The sequence below is a fragment of the Cebus imitator genome, unplaced genomic scaffold (assembly GCF_001604975.1).
Source record: "Cebus imitator isolate Cc_AM_T3 unplaced genomic scaffold, Cebus_imitator-1.0 Scaffold555, whole genome shotgun sequence".
NCBI lineage: Eukaryota > Metazoa > Chordata > Mammalia > Primates > Cebidae > Cebus > Cebus imitator.
Window position 1 is genome coordinate 319613 of NW_016107870.1, and position 6683 is coordinate 326295.

Consider the following 6683-nt stretch of genomic DNA (forward strand, 5'->3'; position numbering starts at 1 on the left):
TCCTGCCCAGGACCGCACTTCCTGTGGAGGACCGCACTTCCTGCGGAGGACCGCACTTCCTGCCCAGGACCGCAGTTCCTGCGGAGGACCACACTTCCTGCAGAGGACTGTACTTCCTGCCCAGGACTGCACTTCCTGCGGAGGACCGCACTTCCTGCGGAGGATTGCACTTCCTGCGGAGGATTGCACTTCCTGCCGAGGACTGCGCTTCCTGCCAATGACCTCACTTCCTGCCGAGGACAGCGCCTCCTGCCAATGACCTCACTTCCTGCCGAGGACCACGCCTCCTGCCAGTGACCTCACTTCCTGCCGAGGACCACGCCTCCTGAGGAGGACCGCACTTCCTGCCGAGAACTGCCCTTCCGGCTTCCAGGGCCTGGGACCCACGCGAGTCAGGGCGTTGGGCTTCCCCTCCCAGCTCCTCTCCGACTTTGCCTCTGTTTCTCTCGCTGCCGCCCTGCGTGGGCCCATGAGAGGCCTGGGAGCTGGGAGGCCCTCCCGTGCCAGGGCCGCCACCCTTGTGGGTGGAGCTGCGCCTCCAGGCTGTCCCGGGAGCGCAGGGCCCGGCCACCGGCAGGAACAGCTGCGTTACCGGGGGGACCCCGTGTGTCATTTGAAACCTGCCCCGCTCCCGGCAAGACTGGGCGCGTCTACAAAGCAAGACAGACTGGGTGTAAGCCGGGCCCGTTCTGGGGAAATGGCCGGAGGCTGGGCTCTCAGGCTCAGCCCGGCCCAGGCCGAGCCTCTGTGTCCCAGATTCCTGCCAGCAAAGAGAAATGGGAGCGTGCTGGGCCCGGGGATGAGGAAACGCCTCCACAGGCGATTCCAGGTGGAGCGGTGGGTGGAGCGTCTCACCGAGGACCCTGGAGGAGCCCCAGCACCCGGCCACCCCACCTCACACTGTCTCCCACCTTCCCAGGCAGGACACAGATGGACGGGCCAGTTCCCGTGGGACCTCGGTGCTGCCTCTCTGGGGCCTGGGGCCAGCACCTCGGTCCTGCTGCCTGTCAGGGCCCCCATGGTGGGGTTGGCGTCACCCTGTGTCACAGCCCCCGCTGCTCCTCAGAGTCTCCACCTGCTCGTCACCGGAGGACCCCCCACACACCTGGCCGCCGCATCACCACAGACACCGGCTCCTGCCTCTTTCCCCCACTGTGGCCACCGACCTCCAGCCGCTGACCTCCGCTTCCTGGCTCAGCCCCGTCCCTGCTGGCACCCAGGGGACCTAGTGTCCAGGAGGCAGCACTGACCCAGGTTGAGCTCCTCAAACTTCGGGGAGGGAAAGGCTGGTTCCATGGGGATGGGGGCTCCTGTGGCTGCTCAGGGCCCTTCCAGACCTCGCCTTGGGCTCCTCTTCACCTGGCTGTGTGTCTGTGGCCTTTGAAACATCCTTTGTAGCCAGGCACAGTAGCACACGTAGTCACAGCTACGCAGGAGGCTGACGCAGGAGATCACTGGAGCCCAAGCCTGGGCAACACAGCAAGACCCCATCTCAAAAAATAAATAAATAGAAAGATAAATAAAATAGCCTCTGTAACAAATCCGTAAACGTGTTTCCAGGAATTCTGTGAGATGCTCTCGAAAGTTAATGGATCCCATAGAGAGGGTTGTGGGAACCCCGACTTAAAGCCGGCCGGCCAGAAGTCACAGAGGCCTGAACTTGAGACGGTGTCTGAAGGGGGAGCAATCTCGAGGACTGACCCTGGATCCATGGGATCTGATGCTGCCTCAGGCAGGTGGAGTCGGGATTGAACTGGAGGACGCCCGTGCTGCACCACAGAGCTGATCGCCAGCTCGCTGGAGGGGAGAACTCTCTGCCTCCGCTGTGGTCACAGAGGCCCTCCCTGTTGATTGTTGTCACGTTGTCACCATGAGAGCAGAGAAAAGGCACCATCCGGCCAGGCGAGGTGGCTCACGCCTGTAATCCCAGCACTTTGGGAGGCCGAGGTGGGCAGATCACCTGAGGTCAGGAGTTCGAGACCAGCCTGACCAACATGGAGAAACCCTGTCCCTACTAAAAATACAAAAAAATAGCCAGGCATGATGGAGCATGCCCGTAATCCAAGCTACTCGGGAGGCTGAGGCAGGAGAATCACTTGAGCCTGGGCGGCGGAGGTTGCAGTGAGCTGAGATTGCGCCACTGCACTCCAGCCTGGGCGACAGGGTGAGACTCTGTCTCAAAACAAACAAACAACAAGAAAAAGCTGCCCTGAAAACATGAGTTTTGGGTATTGGGACTCTGTGTTTCCCTAAAACCAGCTTCCCTGTGTGTTCTGCAGGGGCAGCCCACAGGCAGTGTGGCAGAGCCTGTGTTGTGGACTGGGGTCCATGGGGGCTTGTCAGCACCTCGCAGATGGAAGGGGCCGTGAACAGCCACCCCTCCTCCGCATGCAGGGCCAAGCAGGGACCACAGGAGCCCACCCCCATGAGAGCCACTGGACTCCATGAAGCTAGGGCTGGCTCCCAGCCAAGGACGGAGGCCCAAGGACGAGGCTGTGCCCTCCAGTGACCCAGCTGCTCCCTCACACAAAGCCTGCGGTCTGGAAGCAGCTTGGGCCCCCCACGCACACTATTCTGTGAAAGGTGATGATTCTGGGCACAGGAGAGAGAGGCTGGCGTGAAGAGGGGGCAGCAGGGGGGCGAGCCACGGCCATGCTCACAGGGGCTTCCAGGAGCAGAGGGGGCTCCCCAGGAAGGGAGGGCTGGAGAAAGCCAGGGGCCCTGCGGCGAGGCCGGAGCCTGGCCTTCTTGGTGTGGGCGGTGGGCAGGCCCCATCCCCTTCCATGTCCCCACCCACGCCAGGTCCCCGTGGTGCCCGTGGCTGAGGCCCTGCACTGAGAGCCTCTGCCTGGGGTCTCCAGGGTCTCCTGGGTGATTCCCATGGTCATGCCTGTACAGTCACCCCAGCCCGCAGGGGCCCTCGGCACAGGCTCTGCCCCCAGCCACTCTGGAGCTGCAAGGGGGAAAGCCCCTCCCCATGGACCTCCCCAACTGGGGTGGGCTGGCACGTGGCTTTGCCGGGAGAAATAAAGGCCCTGGGTGTAGACACAGCAGCAGCGCTGGCAGGCCCACCGTAGCGCCCCTGGACAACCGCTGGGACCGAGGACCTGGGTTCCCCTGAAATCCCTCCTTGCGGGGTGGGGACACAGGGAGCCCCCATTCAGCTTATCTGGGGAGCTCGGTTCTTTGGCCCTTGGTCTGGGCTGACAGCTGGGGACACCCAGGGCTCTCCAGTTCAGAGCACCAGGTAGGGATGCTCCCGGAGGGGGCATCAGCAAACAGCCACGGTCGCAGCTTCACCTCTGCACACCCAGACAAGAAAAAGAGGTAAAGTTTTCCATCCCACGGTTGGCTTTGCTGAGACGTGTGTAAATAAATGAGCTTTGCGGAGCGGAAGGTTGATACATCTGGAGTGTGGGGTCTCCTCCAGCACCCGGAGTGCACGCCTCCACCCCGCTGCCACCTCCCCTGTTCTGCGAGGAAAGCTCATTCATCTTTCAACACCTCCTCCCTGGCGAGACCCTCCAGGCCCATCCCCCACCCCGAATGGCCTGTGCGTGTTTCCATAGCAACCTGCACGTGCCTTCATCGGTCACATTTCATGAGGCCGCGAGCTCTTTGAAGGCCTGGCCTTGCCTTGAATCGTTCACGGGGTGCAGAGTGGATGGGGGAACCATGACCCTAAGCCAGTCTGGGGGGCAGGTGAGCAAGCCCCTCCCCCCGCCGTTCTCTGGACCATCGCTCATTCTCCTGACGCGTCTTCCTGTCATTTGATAGACAGCGAAGCCAAGGCCCAGAGAGGTGGGGACCCTCCCCTTCAGCAGCAGGGAGGGGGGTCATGTTGGCCCAAGACAGCACCCCTGCCTGGGGAGCGGCATAGGAGACGGAGCTCTGCAGACAAGAAAGGCCAGCTGCCCCCTGCATACCAGGGTGCTGGGCAGCCCTGCTTCCTCAGAACAAAGACTCCACCTGCAGAAGCAACCTGGACCTCCCCCTGCTCTGAACCCCGGACCGGCCTCAGGTCGGTCTCAAGGCCTGGAGGCAGGGCCAAGTGTCCGCTCCCTCCTGGATGGAACCCCAGGGGCTGAGGATAATGGGGGCGTGGGGAGGGTTTCTGAGCAACCCCCTCCGAGCAGAGCAGCAGCATCCAGCCTCCCAGCACCAGTGACAATTCCGGAGCAGCTTGTTTCCCCCGCCTGGCAGGTGCCTCCCTCTCAATGGCAAGGCATCCTGGCTGCCCTCGTCTACCTTGTAAATACCTAGGCCATTGCCGGGAAGCTGAGCTGGCCCTGGGTGAGCGGACATCAGCGAAGGGTCAGCCCCGGGCTGGGCATGTGATGGCACAGCTGTGGTCCAGCCTGGGGGCTCCAGTTGCTGCTGAGTGATTGCAGTGTGGCAGTCGAAAAAGCCTGGCCCTTGGCATCAAGCCGTTCCTTCCCCAGAGGCATCTGAGTAACTAATATTCTTTCAGATACATGCAGGCACTATGCTTCCATTTTCAATAGTGAAATTATTATTTCTGATGCCAATTTCTCCCCCCACAGACATTGCTGGAATTTCTCTGCATGAGCAAATAAGGGATGGAGACCGGGCCTGGCCCGTCTCTATCGCTCTGTGCATGCATGCATGCATTCATTCATTCATCAAACTGCCACTCCTCTCCCAGCACCTTCCAGCCAACATTGACAAAGTGCAGTGGGGAGAGCCGTGCCATGAGGATATCTCCTGGGTGGGCTGTGGGGTCACGGGGCTCTGACCCAGAGCTGCACGCTTGGAGTCGGGGACATAGGTTGTTAGGAACTGAAGTGGGGAGTGGGGGGCTTGCTCCACTCCTGGACGTCCCCTGCGGGACAGAGCTATCCAAGGTGCTGACCTCAACTGTTCCTGGGGATGAGCAGTTCTGGGGTCACCCAGGGAAGTGGGGGGACAGTCTGAGGGGGAAGACGAGGGACGTGGAGAAGGGGGTGCATGCACACAAAACAGTAACTCCAGGCTCCAACACCACCCCCCACCTTGTGCTCCGTGACCCCCATTCACGCCTGCACTGTGCTGTGTCCACACCATGATTTGCTCACAGCTGGCCCTGAACGCGGCTCTGCTGGTGGACGCCCTACGTTATTCCAGCTCCAATTTTCAGAGAAAAGGAGGGGCCTTTCTTCAGCTGCTCAAAAACCAAAACTCGAACCCACAGGTCCAGCAGCCCCTCGGACTCCTGCATGTCGTCTATGACCTGTTCACTTGACTGTGCTGGAGGCGGAGGGGCGGGGGGAGGTTGGCCTACAACCAGGCCCGAGGGTCCAACCGTGAAGGTGATGGCCGTGGCGCCCCGTCTGGAGTGGGCTGTGGTGACGCTGGCTGCAGTCGGGGAGGCATAGCCAGGGCTGGGCACTCCGTGGTGCTGGTGGGAGCTGTAACGGGGGAAGCCCCCCCGCTTCCGAGTTGACAGCGTGGGGCCCCAGCTGTGGCTGCAGACCCCAGCATCTGTGCATTCTTGGGGGCCCAGCAGCTCCCTGCTCCCACTGCCTGGCCTCTCCCTGCTCCCAGTGCCCGCTCTGATTTCAGAGTGAAGTTGAGGTTGAGCCCAGGCCCTGTCGCAGCCTAGCTGGGTGTGCTCATGCTTGGGGTGGCCCCTTCAGACTTCAGGCTTGTCAGACACTGATGAGCATGGGACAGAGGCTGAGTGGGGCTAACAGTGCTCAGCGCCAGCCTGCAGGCAGCCTTCAGCACAACACCGTGGGCACTGTGGATAGCAGGTTAATGGTGGCAGGGGGCAGATGGCTCCTGGGCAGAAAGCAGGGGGTCCCAGTGGAGCCCTGCTTTCAGGCCAGGGACAGCCAGAGGCCTGGGGGCCAGGCTGCCAGTTCCGAGGACCAGAGTGAGAACTTGTGATGCTTTTTCTGGGCCCACCTATGGTCACCCATGGACCAACCAGTATGCACTCTGAAGCCCGTAAAAACCCCAGACTAGGCTGGGTGGGGTGGCTCACGCCTGTAATCCCAGCACCTTGGGAGGCTGAGATGGGCAGATTATCTGAGGTTAGGAGTTTGAGACCAGCCTGGCCAACATGGTGAAACCCTGTCTCTACTAAAAATGCAAAAATTAGTCAGGTGTGGTCGTGTAGGCCTGTAATCCCAGCTGCTAGGGAGGCTGAGGCAGGAGAATCGCTTAAACTCGGGAGGCAGAGGTTACAGTGAGCCGAGATTGTGCCACTGCACTCCAGCCTGGGCAACAAGAGCAAAACTCCATCTCAAAAGCAAAAAAAGAGAAACCAGACTCAGCCAGACTCCAGACAACGGACGCCCCTCTTGCGGAGATAAGCGACCCACTGCTGGTGTCCTCTGAGTTGTTCCCTAAAGCTCCCCTTGACCTGGCTCACCCTCCAGTGTCCACGTACCTCATTCCTCCCAGTGCCAGACAAGAGCTCTGGCCGGAAAAGCAGGGCTGAAAGAGCTGTGACACAAACAGCGCTGAACACGCCCCCTGCTCGCCAGGCTGTGGGCGACAAGAGGGTGAGGAGAGAGGAGGGGAAGAGCTGCAGCCCTCGGGGAGCCCAGACCTAGGAGCTCCCTGAGCCAGGGCTGGGGCGCTCTCTGGGGCTCTGCAGTTCCTGGCACCTCCAAGCTTCCGGGCACCACCGTGTTCCCTGGTGCCGGCGTGGAAGCCGCTTGTGGTCCGCCTGGTCC